General features: G+C 36.4%; 2 long non-coding RNA genes across 3 annotated transcripts in view; one reads left to right on the top strand and one right to left on the bottom strand.

Moving 5' to 3' along the window:
* LOC123585971 overlaps positions 1 to 19,607 on the top strand; it is a 318,427-nt gene that overhangs the window by 207,896 nt on the left and 90,924 nt on the right. The gene's annotated exons all lie outside the window — the stretch shown is intronic.
* On the bottom strand, positions 13,699 to 14,814 carry LOC123585972. The gene is made up of 2 exons (XR_006706512.1): positions 14,628 to 14,814; positions 13,699 to 13,802 (listed from the first exon to the last, which is right to left on the bottom strand). It is a non-coding gene; the product is annotated as an uncharacterized LOC123585972 (long non-coding RNA).

The following is a 19,607-nucleotide window of genomic DNA, read 5'->3' as shown; positions in this document are numbered from 1 at the left end:
GAAGTATAGGCCTGCATTACCTAAAGAATAGCTCCTTAGAATTGTTTTGATTCTGTGGTTGCGCCGAATTGGAGCTGAAGCAGTTGACCATTAAAGCAGAATAGTGAAATTTCTTAAAAAATCAACATAAGAGGTAAACAAGGATGTGCCTCACTTCCAGATGGACTGGCATTCTGCAGGGCCTCATCGACGAAACTATTTGGCTGCTAATTTTGAAGTCGTGCTAATTGATAAATACAGCAGAATCTCCCACCTTAGGCTCATACTGATTAAATCAATGCCCTCAATTTATATTCCTTCATCTCTGAAAATCATGTGTGTCCTATAAAGAAATGGAAGTGATGGATACAATATAAAACACTGGGGTGGCAATGATAGTACAGGCCTTTAAAAGAACTGTATTACATCAATTTGACGAATATTTATTGAGGACTCCATGGAACTACATATAAACACAGTCTGTGCCACCAGGACCTTAATCAGAGAAATAAGATCCAGTCATAAAAGGTACATAAAACTTAATTAATAATCACACAAAAGCTACTTTAAATCTGTTCAGTGCTACATGCTAAATGGCTGGTGTGGGTTATTCAGAGGTGAAGTAGCTCATTTTGTGCTGGTCCGGCCTGGTCTGGGAAGTTTTATGGGCATTTAGTTTACTTTTCAAAGGTAATTTTGTGTTAAGCAGTATTAGAACAGAAAAGATTATTATCTGTACATCCATGAGGCAGATAATAAATACCACAGGCACTGAAAGAGGAAGACATGATTAAAGGCTAGGGTAGTCTGAAAATTCTTTATGGAAGACATAAGATATGGGTTGAGGATCTCCTAAAATCTATTGCAAACATAATACTTAATGATAAAGGGTTAGAAACGTTCCTCTAAAATGAGTAATGAGACAAAGTATAGTCATTATGACTGTTTCTATTTAACATTAGGCTAGGGATCCTTGTAAACATACTAAGATTAATATGAATTTGAAAGCAACATGCAAAACAGCCAGGATAGTAGACACAAATTTATAATAGACACTATTCTTTTTAAAAAAAAATTTTAGGATTTATTTATTTTTGAGAGAGAGAGAGACAGAGCGATGAGCAGGAGAGGGGCAGACAGAGAGGGAGACAAGGAATCTGGAGCACCTCCGGGCCCTGAGCTGTCAGCATGGATTCCAACGCAGGGCTGGAACTCACTAACTGTGAGATCATGACCGGAGCAGAAGTCAGACGCTCAACCGACTGAGCCACCCAGGCGCCCCTAATAGACACTATTCTAAATAGCTCTCATGAGATACCATTTACATACCATGCAATTCAACCTTATTTAAAGTGTACAATTCAATGAATGTTTTATATTAATTTTTGTATATTCACAATTGTATAACCATCATCATAATCTAATGATGACAAACTCCATGTTTACCCATTTGAGGAACTGCCAGACTGTTTTCCATCAGTATTTCATTACTTTTTACTTTTTATTGCCAAATAATATTCTACTATATATATAAGCCAGATTTTATTATCTTTTAATAAGTAGATGGGTTGTTGCCACATTTTGGCTATTATGGATAATGCTGCTATAAATATTCATATACAAGTTCTTGTGTGGTGGTTATGTTTTTATTTCTCTTAGCTAGGAGGAATTGCTGGGTTATAGGCAATTCTGTGTTTAACCATTTGAGGAATTGCCAGACTGTTTTCTATACCCACCATCAGTATATGAAATTTCCAATTTCTCTGCAGCCTCATTGAAGACTTTTATCTATTTGATCATTGTCAATCTAGTAGGTATGAAGTGATGTCTGCTGGTTTTGATTTGTATTATCTCTGATGGCTAATAGTGATGGCACCTATTTTCATAAGCTTATCAGCTACTTGTATATGATCTATGGACAAATGTCTATTCAAATCCTTTGCCTATTTTTAATTGGTTTATTTATCTTCTTGTTGTTGGCTTATGAGAGTTCTTCATATATTCTGAATGCAAGTCCCTTATCCAATATATGATTTCAAAATATTTTTTCCAATTTTATGGATTGTATTTTCATCTTCTTGATGGTGTTCCTTGCAGAACAGAAGTTTTTAATTTTGATGAAATCCAATTTATCTTTTGCTTTTGTTGTGTTTTTGAGTCAGATCTTAAGAATCCATCACCTAGTCCAAAGTTATGAAGATTTACTTCTATATTTTATTCTAAGAGTTTAAGTGCTTTAGCTGTCACATTTATTTTATGTGAGTTAATTTTGTCTATGATCTGAGTAAGTTGTCCAAATTCTTTTCTTTTCTTTTCTTTCTTGCTTTTTTTAGTATGTGGGTATCTAGTTGTTCCAGCACCGTTTGGCCATTTCTTTAAAAGATAATTTTTCCCCATTGTATTGTGTTGGTATCTGTGTCACAAATCAGTTGATCATAAATGTGACCGTTTATTTCTGGACCTAAAAATTTTTCCACTGATCTGTATTTCTACCTTATGGAAATAGCACAGTGTCTTAATAACTCTGCTTTATAGTAAACTGTGAAATCTGGAAGTGTGAGTCCTCTAACTCTATTATTTTTTCTAGGTTATTTTGGCTATTCTGGGTCCCTTGAATTCCCCTATGAGCGTTAAGATCTATTTGTCAATTTCTGCCAAAATCTCACTAACTGGCATTTTGTTAGCAATTCTGTTGAATCCAAAGGTCAAATTTGAGAGTGTTGCCATTTGACAATAGCAAATTTTCTGATCCTTAAACATGAAAGGATGGGGAGGATAGATGGAACTTGGCCATGAAGAGTGGGATGTCCATACTCACATGTGTGAAAACTGCAAAGGGCATGATGGATCTGGGGTGGGGAGGAGAGTTGTTTAGGCGTCTACATTGGTACTCTAACCTGGACTCTGCAAATATTCAGGAAGTCCTGGTCTTTGTATTATCTCTTGTTTTTTATTTATACCTGGAGTAGAGAATGTTCCTTTATAACTCAGAGCCTGTTCACATGCTATTCTCTTTGTCTTGCATGGCTTCTTTTTATCCTCAATTTCTTAATTCCCTGGTCATCAACATTTCAGGCAACCTTTTAATCTTTTCTTTTCTTAACTTAATGTTGCTTCTTCAGAGACACTTTTCTTAACAGCACATGCTATGGTAGTTCCTTCAGTAAAGGCCTTGAAAACCCTAGTATGTTTTCCTTCATAGCACATACTCACAGTACTTAAACTTATATAGGGTATAATGCACTCACAGTACTTAAACTTATATAGGGTATAAGTACTTAAACTTATATAGGGTATAAGTACTTAAAACTTATATAGGGTAACTTATATAGGGTATAACTTCTAGACATAAGTTCCATGGCAGTTGTTGGCATGATGTCTTTTTTATTTATAGCTGTTTTCTTATCACCTGGTATAGTGCCTGGCACATAATAAACATTTAATGGATGAATGAATAGGTGAACAAATAGACAAATGAATGAGTGGCAATATTTCCATGAAGTCAGAATTTTTCCCAATTTTTTTCCTAAATATTCGGAAGCCAAAAATAATATGGTAGGCTATTTTAAGTTTTGTGCAATGCAGGGTGCTATTACTGAGTTTGGAATTTGAGGAACAGACCAATTACTGCTGTTTTTGAAGATGCAGTTTTGTGGTAGGTGGAATAATGGTTCCCAATGATGTCCATGCCCTAATCCTCAGCACCTGTGACTCTTCATTGCAGATGTGATTCATATTATTGACCTTGAGATAGGGAGATTAGCCTAAGTTATCCAGGTGTGCACAATCTTATCACATGTGTCTTTAAAGTCAGAGAATTTTTCCTGGCTCTGTATGAGAGAAATGGCCATGTGAGAAGGATTTGATGCCCCATTGCTGGTTCAGACATGTGGTGGTTTATGTGCAAGGAATTAGGAAGAGGTCTCTGGGACCTAAGTGTGGCGCCAGCTGTTGACAACCAGGGCACTAAGTCATCAGTCCTACAATCATATAGAAATGAATTCTGCCAACACTAGAATGAGCAGAAAATCAAATCTCTCCTGAGACTACAAAAAGGAAAGCAGCCATGTGAACACCTTGATTTTAGCCCTGTGAGATCTGTATCAGTCTTTGTACCTATAGAACTATAAGATCATAAATTCATGTTGTTTTAAGCCACTAAATCTGTGGTTACTGGAGCACAGATAATGAATGCAAATTCCTGTCCAGTTCTGAGTTATATTGGGGTCTTCAAAATTGAAGTATTTTCTTTTAATCTGGGGATGAGGCTCTTTACTATCCTTAGATCGGGGAATACTCAGTCAATGTTTTTTTCCATCTTATTCATTTGTATGTTCAATCTTATTCATTTGTATATATTTTTTGCAGTCTCAGATTGCTGTTAGGAGAGTTTGCAGAAATTTCTACCACATTCTTGAAAAATTCTTCTCATGACATACTGAAATAATTTTCAAGAAAGATTTAATTACAGATGCAGTGTAAAACATATATCCTGGTTATCAGTTGCTTTTCCTTTAGTTTTACGTATATTCTGTACATTTGATCAGTTAATTTGCATCTTTTAACGAAATAAAGATAAATGTTTTGTGGCAAAGCCACATAAATTAGAGAAGGATCTCAAATAATAATTATAAATTTGGTATGCACACAACTGAAATGTGTTGTCTTGAGAAAACATCTTAGAGCTGGAGAAGATGATTTTAACCTCTTAACCCTAGAAAGGAGGAAACTGATGCTAGAAAGTGTAAAATGTAAGTGACTTGTATGGGTTTATCTAGTTTGGTATGGTAGACCCAGAACTAGAATTCCACTATGTTTTATAGTCAGAATCCACTAAGTATTTCATTTTTTAACAGAGAGAGTAGAGGATATATACACACAGATATGTATGTATATATGTATATGTATATATAGTATATATGTATGTATAATTAATATATATGTTATATTATATAATGTATAATTATGTATGTATATACATACATAAAATTTAGACTTAAACTGGATCCCATAAACTCTGTGGTTTAATGAAAGGGAAATATATTAAACTGTTGGATTTCTGGGATTCAGTTTAAACCTAAATTATAATGTATAAGGTAAACTATAGTAGTATGTTTATTTGTGGTTCAGAGTTTATTTTCTTTAATCAGGGCATGTAATTTTGGCAAGCTGAGATTAATAAATGTTAATTGTTAGGCTAAGTAGTAGATAAAATGTGTAGCCATTATACTATTTTCTCACATTTGTGTATGTTTGAAAATTTCCATAGTTAAAAAAAAAAAAGAACATGCTGTAGTTCACAAGGTTAAACTGTCAGAAGCAAAGCAAATTTCATGGAGTTTGAAAATTTGAAATTATCAAAAGGATATTAAACTTTGTTTGATGTTATCATGTGATTTTCTTTGATATCCTTTTTAAAAATTTTTTGTGGGTGTGTGTTATGCATGTCACTTAGTCAAAGGCATAATGTCAAGAGATCTTTAATATAAACACAGTAAAATTCTGGGCATTTACATCAGGTGATGGAGAAGGAACATGGAATGAATTAAAATATGGGAAAGCTAGGGTAAGAACCAATTCATTATGTAAGATATATGCAGCTCTAGATAATTGCAGATATACATAGGTACAGTTATTTAAATGTTCTCTATTTTAAATAATTTTGTCCTTGTGTTTCTTTAAAAAAATTATGAAAACCTTGAGGAAATTGACAAATTTTATTTTTGCATTAAAAAAAAATCTTCAATAGCCCTCAAGAAGTACAAAAGATCGAGATCATTCCATGCATATTTTCAGACCACAACTCTATGAAACTTGAAATCAGTGACAAGAAAAAATTTGCAAAGACCACAAATACATGAAGGTTAAAGAACATCCTACTAAAGAATGAATGGGTTAACCAGGAAATTAAAGAAGAAATAAAACAAAAAAATACATGGAAGCAAATGAAAAGGAAACCACAGCAGTGCAAAATCTTTGGGAATCAGCAAAGCCAGTCCTAAGAGGGAAGTGTATTGCGATACAGACCTACTTCAAGAAGCAATAAAAGTCTCAAATACGCAACCTAACTTTACACCTATAGGAGCTAGAAAAGGATCCACAAATAAAGCCTAAAGCCATCAGAAGGAAAATAGTGAAGATTAGGGCAGTACTAAATGATATAGAAACAAAGCAAACAAAAAACAATATTACAGTTTTTTTAGATTCTATATTGTTTATTTCTGCTCTGATCTTTATTATTTCTCTTCTTCTGTTGAGTTTGGGGTGTCTTTGCTATTCTGCTTTCCTTTAGGTATGCCGTTAAATTTTGTATTTGGGATTTTTCTTGTTTCTTGAGATAGGCCTGGATTGCAATATATTTTCCTCTCAGGACTGCCTTCGCTGCATCCCAAAGTTTTTGGATTGTTGTGTTTTCATTTTCATTTGTTTCCATATATTTTTAAATTTCTTCTCTAATTGCCTGGTTGACCCATTCATTCTTTAGTAGGGTGTTCTTTAACCTCCATGCTTTTTGGAGGTTTTCCAGACTTTTTCCTGTGGTTGATTTCAAGTTTCATAGCATTGTGGTCTGAAAGTAGGCATGGTATGATTTCAATTCTTGTATACTTATGAAGGGCTGTTTTGTGACCCAGTATGTGATCTATCTTGGAGAATGTTCCACGTCCACTTGAGAAGAAAGTATATTCTGTTACTTTGGGATGCAGAGTTCTAAATATATCTAACAAGTCCATCTGATCCAATGTATCATTCAGGGCCCTTGTTTCTTTATTAATCCTGTGTCTAGATGATCTATCCATTGTTGTAAGTGGAGTATTAAAGTCCCCTGCAATTACCACATTCTTATCAATAAGGTTGCTTATGTTTGTGATTAATTGTTTTATATATTTGGGGGCTCCCGTATTCGGCGCATAGACATTTATAGTTGTTAGCTCGTCCTGATGGATAGACCCTATAATTATTATATAATGTCCTTCTTCATCTCTTGTTACAGCCTTTAATTTAAAGTCTAGTTTGTCTGATATAAGTATGGCTACTCTAGCTTTCTTTTGAGTTCCAGTAGCATGCTAGATAGTTCTCCATCCCCTCACTTTCAATCTGAAGGTGTCCTCAGGTCTAAAATGAGTTTCTTGTAGACAGCAAATAGATGGGTCTTGTTTTTTTTTTTTTTTTTTTTTTTATCCATTCTGATACCCTATGTCTTTTGGTTGGAGCATTTAGTCCATTTACATTCAGTGTTATTATTGAAAGATATGGGTTTAGAGTCGTTATGTCTGTATGTTTCATGCTTGTAGTGATGTCTCTGGTACTTTGTGGTCCTTGCAACATTTCACTCACAGAATCCCCCTTAGTATTTCTTGTAGGGCTGGTTTAATGGTGATGAATTCCTTCAGTTTTTGTTTGTTTGGGGAAACCTTTATCTCTCCTTCTATTCTGAATGACAGACTTGCTGGATAAAGGATTCTCAGCTGCATATTTTTTCTGTTCATCACATTGAAGATTTCCTGCCAATCCTCTCTGGCCTGCCAAGTTTCAGTAGATAGGTCTGCTACTATTCTTATGTGTCTACCTTTGTAAGTTAGAGTGTGTTTATCCCTGGGTGCTTTCAGAATTTTCTCTTTATCCTTGTATTTTGCCAGTTTCACTATGCTATGTTGTGCAGAAGATCGATTCAAGTTACATCTGAAGGGGGTTCTCTGTGCCTTTTGGATTTCAATGACTTTTTCCTTCCCCAGATCAGGGAAGTTCTCAGCTATGATTTGTTCAAGTACACCTTCAGCCCCTTTCTCTCTCTTTTCTTCTTCTGGAATTCCTATGATATGGATATTGTTCCATTCGACTGCATCACTTAGTTCTCTAATTCTCCCTTCGTACTCCTGTATTTTTTTATCTCTTTTTCTCAGCTTTCCTCTTTTTCCATAATTTTATCTTCTAATTCACCTATTCTCTCCCCTGCCTCTTCAATCCATGCTATGGCCACCTCCATTGTATTTTGCACCTCATTTGTAGCATTTGTTAGTTCCTCATGACTATTTCTTAGTTCCTTGATCTCTGTAGCAATAGATTCTCTGCTGTCCTCTATGCTTTTTTCAAGCCCAGAGATTAATTTTATGACTATTATTTTAAATTCATTTTCTGTTACATTGCTTCAATAGTTTGATCAATTTGTTAGCTGTCACTACTTCCTAGAGTTTCTTTTGAGGAGAATTCTTCTGTTTTGTCATTGTGGCTTGTCCCTGTGGTAGCTCCAAACTGCAGGGCACTTCCCCTGTGCTGTCCAGAGTAACTTGTGTTGGTGGGCGGGGCCGCAGTCAGACCCGATGTCAGCCCCCAGCCCACTGCTGGGGCCACAGTCAGACTGGTGTGCACCTTATATTCCCCTCTGCCAGGGGCAGGACTCACTGTGGAATGGTGTGGCCCCTGTCTGGGCTACTTGCACACTGCCAGGCTTGTGGTGAAGCTTTGATGGGATCTGGCCAAGGGCGTCAAAAAACAATATTACAGATCAACAAAACTAAGAGCTGGTCCTCTGAAAGAATTAATAAAATTGATAAACCTCTAGCAGACATCAGAAAGAAGAGAGAAAAGTCCCAAATCAATAAAATCACAAATGAAAGAGGAGAGATCACAACCAACATCACAGAAATACAAATAAAATTCATATAATATGAAAAATTGTATGCCAACAAACAGGCAATAAGGAGGAAATGGACAAATTCTTAGAAACATACAAACTACCAAAACTGTAACATGAAGAAACAGAAAATTTGAACAGGCCCATAATCAGCAAATAAATTAAATCAGTAATCTAAAATCTCCCAACAAACAAAAGTCCAAAGAAAGATGGCTTCCAAGGGGAATTCTGCCAGACATTTAAAGAAGAGTTAGTACCTATTCTTCTCAAACCATTCCAAAACAGAAATAGAAGGAAAACTTCCAAATGCATTCTATGAGGCTAGCATTACCTTGATTCCAAAAATCAAAGACCCCACTAAAAAGGAGAATTACAGGCCAATATCCCAATGAACATGGATGCAAAAATTTTCAACAAGATACTAGCAAATCAAATCCAACAGTACATTAAAAGAATTATTCACCGTGGTCCTAGGCTGCAGGGTTGGTTCAATATTTGCAAATCAATCAACATGATACACTACATTAATAAGAAAGGATGAGAAATATATGATCCTCTCAATAGATGCAGAAAAAGTATTTGACAAAATACAGCATCCATTCTTGATAAAAACCCTCAACAAAGTAGGGATAGATGGATATCTAAACATCAAAAAGGCCATATATGAAAGACCCACAGCTAATATCATCCTCAATGGGGAAAAAACTGAGAACTTTTCCTCTATGGTCAGGAACAAGACAAGGATGTCCACTTTCATCATTACTATTTAATATAGTACTGGAAATCTTAGCCTCAGCAATCAAACAACAAAAAGAAATAAAAGGCATCCACATCAGCAATGAAGAAGTCAAATACTTTCACTGTTTGCAGATGACATGATACTTTGTAGAAAACTCAAAAGACTTCACCAAAAAATTGCTAGAACTAATACATGAATTCAGCAAAGTCACAGGATATAAAATCAATGTACAGAAATCTGTTTCTGTATTTCTATACACCAATAATAAAGCAAAAGAAAGAGGAATCAAGGACTCAATCCCATTTACAATTGCAACAAAAACCATGAGATGCCTAGGAATAAACCTTACCAAAGAGGTAAAAGATCTGTATTCTGAACATATAGAAAACTTGTGAGGGAGTTTGAAGAGGACACAAAGAAATGGGAAAGCATTCCATGCTCATGGAATTGTTAAAATGTCTATATGACCCAAAGCAATCTACATATTTAATGTAATCCCTGTCAAAATACCACCAGTACTTTTCACAGAGCTATAACAAACAATCCTTAAAGTTTTATGGAACCACATAAGTAAGACTCCAGATTGCCAAAGCAATACTGAAAAAGAAAAGAAAAGATGGAGGCATCACGATTCCAGACTTCAAGCTATACTACAAGCTATAGTCATCAAAGATAGTATGGTACTTGCATAAAAACAGACACATAGATCAATGGAACATAATAGAAAACCCGTAAATGGGTTGCCAACCAACCTTCAGTATAGCAACAAAGAATATCCAATGGAAAAAAGTCTCTTCAAAAAATGACGCTGGGAAAACTGGGCAGCAACATGCAGAAGAATGGAACTGGACCACTTCCTTACACCATACACAAAAATAAATTCAGAGTGGATGAAAGACCTAAATGTGAGATAAAAAACCATCAAACTCCCAGAGGAGAACATAGGCAGCAACTCTTCATCTTGACCGGAGCCTCATCTTACTAGAAATGTCTCCAGAGACAAGGGAAACAAAAGCAAACATGAACTATTGGGACTTCATCAAGATAAAATCTTCTGCACAGAAAAGGAATCAGTCAACAAAACTAAAAGGCAGCCTATGGAATGGGAGAAGATATTTGCAAATGATATATCTGGTAAAGGGTTAGTATCCAATATATATAAAGAACTTACAACATTGAACACCCAAAAAACAAATCATCTAGTTAAGAAATGGTCAGAAGACATGAGTAGACCTTTTTTCTAAAGAAGACGTCCAGATGGCTAACAGACACATAAAAAGATGCTCAACATCACTCATCATCAGGGAAATTTAAATCGAAACCACGATGAGATACCACTTCACATCTGTCGGAATGGCTAAGATAACACAAGAAACAACTGATTGGTGAGAATGCAGAGAAAAGGAAACTCTCTTACACTGTTGGTGAGAGTGCAAACTGATGCAACACTCTGGAAAATACTATGCAGGTTCCTCAAAAAGTTAAAAATAGAACTACCCTATAATCCAATCCAGCAATTGGCATTACTAGGTATTGACCCAAAGGATACAAAAATACAGATTTGAGAGGTTATGTGCACCCAGATGTTTATAGCAGCACTATCACCAATAGCCAAACTATGGAGAGAGCCAAATGTCCACCAACTGATGAATGGATAAAGAAGGTGTGGTGTGTGTGTGTGTGTGTGGGGGTGTGTGGGTGTACACACACACACACACACACACACACACACACACACACACTGGAATATTACTCAACCATCAAAAAAATGAAATGTTGCCTTTTGCAACAACATGGATGGACCTAGAGGGTATTTTTCCAAGCGAAATGAATCAGTCTGAGAAAGAGAAACACCATATGATTTCACTCATATGTGGAATTTAAGAAACAAAACAGATTAACATATGGGAGGGGGAAAAAAGAAAAGAAAGGAGAATGGGAAACAAACCATGAGAGACTCTTAAAGATAGAGAACAAAACTGAGGGTTGATGGAAGGAGGTGGAAGGGAGATGAGCTAGATGGGTGATGAGTATTAGGAAGGCACTTGTTATGATGAGTGCTGGGTGTTGTATGTAAGTGATGAATCAGTGAATTCTATTCCTGACAGTGCAATATTGCATTGTCTGTTAACTAACTAGAATTTAAATAAAAAATTTGAAAAGAAAAAAATATTTAATATTTATTAAGATTATAAATTTAGGGGCACCTGAGTGGTTCAGTTGGTTAAGCTCTGGAATCTTGATCTTAGCTTAGGTCTTGATCTCCAGGTCATGAGTTCATGCCCCATGTTGGGCTCCATGCTGGGTGTGGATTCTACTTAAAAAAAAAAAAAAGATTATAAATTTAAGGGTAGTTAAATTACACTTCTGCAAATTTAAGGGAAATTAATGGAATAATGGAAGAGTGCACTGCAGTTGCAATTTAATGGTATCATTATTAATGGTCTGTTTTTCTTCAACTAGATGTGTCTAGGGTGGTAGATCGTTGTGCAGATATGATTTTTGTATTTGCTAACAAGTGAATGAGGAGAGCCAATTAAAACTGGTCCTTTCTTTTGGTGATTCTTTAACATTGTGTTCTAGCTCATTGCACTATCAGAATCAAGCAGAATTTTTCATCTCATCCCCCCAGCTGTCAACTTCTAGTCTTTTAACATGAAACCCCTGTTAAAGAAAGAAAGAAAGAAAGAAAGAAAGAAAGAAAGAAAGAAAGAAAGAGAGAAAGAGAAAGAAAGAAACAAACAAACCTCAGTGGTAATCCTATTTTAACTAGAATGAGAGACAAGCAGTTTCAGGTTGCAATTTTATTTTCCCCCACAATGAAAGAATGAGTCAGTAAAGTGCCTGTGTTTTGCCCCATATCCTTGACAAAAATTCTGGACTTTATATCTGCCACTAATGGGAATTACTGATTATCTCTCTTCCTAGCCATAATGTTCAGTGCCATTTTTCTATATAGATTTGTCGTGGGAGAGGTTTTGGCCTATACCTTCATTTCATGAGACATATTTTTAAAATCCAGTAACAATTATTAGAATCATGTCTTCTCATGAAAGGTTCTTTCACAATATAGTGGGTCTCAAAATAAGGTTCTTTTGATCTATGTCACAGAAGGTAGTTCTTAATGACCTTCTGATTTGGTCTTTCCTCAAAGTCCTGGAATTATAGCTGTGTTGTTTATTTCTACATGTATATAAGACAAGACCTTGACTTTCAATGATATTTTTTATTTTAGTCCAAGTTCTCTAACAATTTACTCTTTAAATGCAATGAAGTGTAACCATATTTTCACATTATATTTCAAACTGCTACCAGATCATTTAAAATATATATGGAAGATTTTGTTGAAAGCTTCAGTATTTTATAATACTAACAATATTTCACTCTTTCAGAAAGAGGCTATCTAGGAATGTGTCTTTCATGTCCTTTCTTTCTGTAGGCTTTTGTCAAAAAAGATGATCTTCTGTGTCCCAAGTTATATGAGCACATTTACTCTTCAGTTCCAAACAGTAGCACCTCATTTTTCTCTACCTAAAATTCCTTACTGGCTCTTAATTTGGATATCCATTGACTATATCATTGACTAGGTCCTTTTTTGTTTTCCTTTATGTAGTAGGCCTTCAATTCTGACATCTTTGTTGCATTTTGTTTTAAATCTGTCTTTGCTTTTTAATTCCAAAGTCTTTTTTGTCTTTGGTTAGTTTCCCTAGAGCAGGATTTAGAGCTACCTAGGACTAGCGTCTCCCTCCACATGAAGCTTCAGGACACAGACAAAAGCAGCAGTCAGAGGAAAGCGTGCGGATTTGTTGGCTAAATATGTCCATCTTTGAATCTTATTTTTGCTCGAGAAGGTTGTTGAGAGGAGCAAATTTAATAATATACACAAAAATTCTGGCACAATATTAGTGTTCAAAAAATACTATTTCCTATCTATTTCTGGCCACCATTTCTTCTGAACCATTTTATTATATGTATTTTTGGTTTAAAAATTTTTTTATTTTACATTTATTTATTTTTGATAGAGAGAGACAGAGCACAAGTGGGGGAGAGGCGGAGAGAGAAGGAGACACAGAATCCAAAGCAGTCTCTAGTCTCCGAGCTGTCAGCACAGAGCCCGATGCAGGGCTCGAACTCACAAACCACGAGATCATGACCTGAGCCAAAGTTGGATGCTTAACCAACTGAGCCACCCAGGTGCCCCTGTATTTTTGGTTTTAATTAGCAAGTAAAGTATTTAGCAGAATGTCTGTCATATACTATCATGTGACAAATACTAGTCATTATTAACATTATTACCCTTATATTTCCATCCAATTTTTCCTTACTCCATTTCTCGTGAAGTTCTTTATACTTTAATAGCAAATATATTTATTGTTCACCTCTAAATATATGCTGAGAAAATTCTTGTCTAGGAATTGGCTTGTTTGATGTAATTCTCAAGAGACTAAGTACCTAAAGGTGAAAAGAGGGGGAGAAAGGGTAAGTGGGAGCAAACCACAGCTTCAAATAACAAGGGAAAGTTGGAATGGAAGAAAATGAAGCTATATTTGTCTTATTGGGATAGTATTTAAAAAATACAATTTTTCAAAAGCAAACGCACACAATAATGAATTGTTATGATATTGATATTTTTAGACTCACCATTTGGCCTTTTGACTGGTCCATTGTATTAATAGTGCATACTGGTGTTTGACCAATTTAACAGTAATTGAATGTGACATGATGCATGAAATCTGCTGTGTGATTACCATCAAGACACAATTGTATTTCATGAATGATGAAGTTTTTTGAAATGGGAACTTCACATTTCACCTTGAGATAAAATGTGTAGTCATGTTTCACTACAGGTAACTAGATGTATTGTTCAAATACATTTTACAGAAAAGGAATAAATCATGGCCACTTGTGTGTTCATTAAATTATATGAAGTTAACGTATGGGTACTTTCTTAGAAAATACATCTTCTTTGATATCAGTATCTTCTTGAATAGCTGCCCTAAGCAATACTAGTTATAATAAATTTTTATATCTTCTTATCAATGGTGGCTGTTCCCTTCTCTAATTTTTTTTTCTATATGACCTGTTGTCACAGAATGGCTTTCAGCATTTGATTCCAGTTTACTATAAAATCCTCTCCTTACCTTTAATACAACTTGTAGCAACAGCTGGGTTGTATTAAAAATGAAAGCAGATATACAAAGTGCCTTACTGACCCTTCTACATGTTTTTAATATTCATTGAGTTTACTGTATATGAATGCTGTGTGAGTACTCTCACCTGGAGGGATCTCATTCTCTCCAAGGGCTATAATTACAAAGTGCAAATTTTTCCAAAGACTTCTGGATCTATACTACCAACTTAGGTCTTTTAACTGAATTCCATGTCTGCATTCTAAACTGCCTACTGTTCCTTGCTATAGACAGTTAAACAACAATTATGAAGAGTTCAACTCATTAATTTTCCTCCACACAAATCTTTTTTTTTTTTAATTTTTTTTTCAACGTTTATTTATTTTTGGGACAGAGAGAGACAGAGCATGAACAGGGGAGGGGCAGAGAGAGAGGGAAACACAGAATCGGAAACAGGTTCCAGGCTCTGAGCCATCAGCCCAGAGCCTGACGCGGGGCTTGAACTCACGGACCGTGAGATCGTGACCTGGCTGAAGTCGGACGCTTAACCGACTGCGCCACCCAGGCGCCCCATCACACAAATCTTAATGAAAGGCATCACCACCCATACTGTTGCTTATTTTCTGAAAAAACTGGGTATCAGCCAAATTCTTCCTTCTCCATAAACAGACCCTGCATCCAGCCAATCACTGCATCTTCTCAAACCTACCTCCTGAACTGAATCCAGTTTGTTCTCTTCAGCTCTGTAGCCCTCCCACCTTTTAGGCCATCAGCATCATTTACCCACCGTATGGCAAAAGCGTCCTATTTTGTTAGCCTGTTTCTTGCATAGATGCAAATGCAGACACAGAGTTACTTGTAGGTCACCCCTGTGCTAAAAACATGTGAATGGCTCCTCGCCACCCTAAAATTAAAGTTTAAGCTCCTTAACTTGGTTCACATCTTCCTTCTTTTAAGATCTTGTTACTCCAACTGTTTACTCCAGCCTCATCTCTCAGTTCTTCTTCCCAGCATTTCCTGCTGCAGTTCCCCCGAACCACTTCCTGTTTCTGGAATGGATTACTCACTGTCCTGCTTCTGAGATTTTGCCCTGCCATTTTCTGTGCCGGAGACACTTCTTTCCTTAGTCCATCTTTATTATTCACCCTTTGTATTGGTTAGGGTTCTCTACAGAGAAACAGAATCAATAGGATACATATGGTATAAATTTCAGTCTGAGTCCAAGTCCAAAAGCAAGAGAAAACCAATGTCCAGCTGAAAGACAGGCAGAAAGAGTGAATGAACTCTCCTTTACTCTACTTGTTTGTTCTATTCAGGGTTTCAAAGGATTAGGTGAGGCCCACTCACACTGGGAAGAGCACATGGCTTCATTCAGTCTACAAATTCAAATGTTAAGCTCATCCTGAAGTACCTTCCCAGACACACCCAAAATAACGTTTAACCAAACATATGAGCTCTCTGTAGCCCAGTCAGGTTGACAGACAATTAATCATCACACCCTTCTGGTCTCCTTCTAGATACCCTTTTGTCAAGAAAAATTCCAGCCCCCCAACCCCTCAAATCCTGATGAGTTTCTATTCTTACTCTCTTATCTGCTTCTATAACTTGTCTTCCTCCCTTGTGGCACTTACCACACTCTGTCATCGTTACCTGCTTACTTATGTCTCATATAAGACTCCTAATCTCGCTAATCTTTACTTCTATAATTCCTACTTTAGGAGTTAGGAATTACACTTTGGTACTTAGGAGGTGCTCAATGAATATTCACTGAATGCATGAGCTATTCTATTAACCTTTAACTTGAATTCTTGCTAACATTAAAACAATATAATTATTTTAGCTTGGTCACTTATATAAAACTAACATTTATTCCTGGCCAATTATGGCTGAATGTATATGTAACAACATTCCACATTCTGGTTTCATTAACTTTCCTCTGGGATTTATACACTAAATCCACTCAATCTGTGGTTTAGATATTTTATGCTGATTAAAACTGTGGCTACCTTGTTAGAATTCTCTTTGTTGCTCACCACCAGGGAAAAGGGCATTCAGTTTAGCTGTTTTGAATTATAAAGTAGCATAGGAAAGGAGCATAGGCTTTGGAATAAAACAAAGTCCAGGTTAGACTCGTGCTGATTGCCTTCATTCTGTCTTAATTATTGAGTTCTGTATACTAAGCATCTAGAAAGGTACATAGCCCAAAAGTAGGTTCTAAAAATTGATAGATGAGGCAACTTTGATAAAACTATAAAAATTATTTTAGTCATGGTGTTGTCAGGTGAACTAGTGAGATGCCAGGTCATGGGGCCTCAACCCAGCCCCTCTGAAAGTTGTTGCCGAAAGTTTTTGGTTTTGTCACGAGAAAGAATTCAAGGACAGACACACAACATAGGACCGACACAAGTGGGAAAAGTTTATTAAAGCAAAAGTACACTCTCAAGATAGGAGACTTGGAGAGCTTAACAGAGAAAGAAAGAGGGAGAAAGAGAGAGAGAGAGAGAGAGAGAGAGAGAGAGAGAGAGAGAGCTGCCTGTCCAGGAGGTTGGGTTTTTATCTTTCATTGACAGTTGTTAACTAAGAGGCAGAATATTTATTACCTGGGCTAGGGATGCAGAATTTGCACTTTTTGTTTTTACTTTTACTTTTCTATTTGTATTTCTTAAAAATTGATTTATTTAAATTCAAGTTAGTTAACATACAGTGTAGTATTGGTTTCAGGAGTAGAACCCAGTGATTCATCACTTACATATAACACCCAGTGCTCATCCCAAGTGCCCTCCTTAGTCCCCGGTCACCCAGTTAGCGCATCCCCCGACTGTCCTCCCTCCATCAACCCTCAGTTTATTCTCTGTATTTAAGAGTCTCTTATGGTTTGCCTCCTTTTGTGTTTTTATCTTTTTTTCCTTCCCTTCCCCTAATGTTCATCTGTTGTGTTTCTTAAATTCCACATATGAGTGAAATCATATGATATTTGTCTTCCTCTCTGACTGATTTCACTTGGCAAAATACCCTCTAGTTCCATCCACATTGTTGCAAATGGCTTTGTCAGGGGTTTCCTGCCATGGCGCCTGGATGTTGGGACTGTCTGGTTTGATCCTGCTTCTTGTGGAGTGCTGCCAGGACAGGCCTCTGATTTACCCAGTGGCTGACCATGACTTCCTCCTTGCTGGCCTCCAGATATCCTGTTAGAACCTAACTAACTGCCTACTCTAACGATAGGCTTCTCATTTAGTAAGTGATGGTAACTGTATTGGCTTCAGAAAGATTTTTAAGACTATAACTCAACTGATGTACTCAAATTGAGTACAGAGTAGATGCAAAATGAAAATCTCTTGTATTTCTTATTTACATAGCATCAGAAAATGTGCAAATATGTTTATAAGTGCAAAAGATTTGTTTCATCCTGCAGTCCCCAACCGTGCCCTTTTTCCCTTTATTTCTAAGCACTTAATATGCACCAGGCATTATCCTAAGTGTTTTGCATACATCATTTAATTTCATTTTACTAAAGTATTTGTCTCCTTAATTGACAAGGAAAATCTCATTTCATAGAGATTGAACAATTTGCCCAAGTTTACACAGCTATGGGATTGCAAAGATGCAAAGTATTGCATCTGGGTTTATCTGATACCAAAATCCAATGGTCATAACTATTCAATTTTAAAGCAAAATAAAGTCTGCAGGGCATGTGGGTGGCTCAGTGGGTTGAGCATCCTGCTCTTGATTTTGGCTCAAGTCATGTTTCGAGAGTGGTGGGATCCAGCCCGACTTGGGCCTCCACGCTGAGCCTGGAGTCTGCTTGGGATTCTCTTTCTCTCTCCCTCTGCCCCTCTCTTCAGCTTGTGTGCTCTCTCTAAAACAAATAAAATAAAATAATATAATGTAAAGTAAAATAAAATAAATAAAGCAAAATAAAATCTGAATCTATTAAAAGTTAATTACTTTTTCCCTTCTTGTCCTACAGATCAGCATTCCACTGTTCTGTGCCCTTTATATTTGCACATGCACAGAGGGTATAATGTTTAGGAGAGCATGGTAGGGACAATTTAAAGTCATTTCTACCACGGCATGCAAAGATGCTTGTTCCAACTGCTCTTGGCTCCTTCTCATTTATATTGATTCCTCCTCCTCCCACATATGGGCATTCATACCCTGGGCAGAGCTGGAACATGGCCCTGGCAGCTGCAGATGTCCTCCCTGGACAGACTTTGGTCAGACTGTACTGGAGAATTTGTCATGGGAAGGTTGTTTGTCTTTCCTTCATCTTTAAGGTCAGAAAATCCCCAGCTGTCTACATTCAGGTAAAAGGAAAAAGCAAAGATGAAATTTACCTTACATCTCTCTACTTCTCCCTACACATTCATTGTTTAGCCCACTTTATAAATTGACTCCCTAAATTAACTTTCACTCCTTAATCCCAATAACAGATGCTGTACTTCCACCTGTATTTTGGAACCTTTCCCTTCCTTTCTCTTTTCAGATATACTTCCATAATAATTATTCTCCTAATGCATCACTGGTGTCTTTTCCTTCACTGTTATTGTTGCCCTTGTTCTTCCTCTCTAGCTTCAAGAATATTCTTTTTTCTTTCTATTATCTTGATTCTGATTTTTTTAAGTTATGTTTTCTTTTTCAAAATAGACACATAGACCAATGGAATAGAATAGAAACCCCAGAACTAGACCCACAAACGTATGGCCAACTCATCTTTGACAAAGCAGGAAAGAACATCCAATGGAAAAAAGACAGTCTCTTTAACAAATGGTGCTGGGAGAACTGGACAGCAACATGCAGAAGGTTGAAACTAGACCACTTTCTGACACCATTCACAAAAATAAACTCAAAATGGATGAAGGACCTGAATGTGAGACAGGAAACCATCAAAACCCTAGAGGAGAAAGCAAGAAAAGACCTCTCTGAGCTCAGCCGTAGCAATCTCTTTCTTACTCGACACATCCCCAAAGGCAAGGGAAATAAAAGCAAAAATGAATTACTGGGACCTTATGAAGATAAAAAGCTTCTGCACGGCAAAGGAAACAACCAACAAAACTAAAAGGCAACCAACGGAATGGGAAAAGGTATTTGCAAATGACATATCAGACAAAGGGCTAGTATCCAAAATCTA

This window comes from Leopardus geoffroyi, chromosome C3 (assembly GCF_018350155.1).
Source record: "Leopardus geoffroyi isolate Oge1 chromosome C3, O.geoffroyi_Oge1_pat1.0, whole genome shotgun sequence".
Lineage (NCBI taxonomy): Eukaryota > Metazoa > Chordata > Mammalia > Carnivora > Felidae > Leopardus > Leopardus geoffroyi.
Note: the sequence above shows the minus strand (reverse complement) of the source record. Positions and strands in the feature narration are given on the sequence as shown.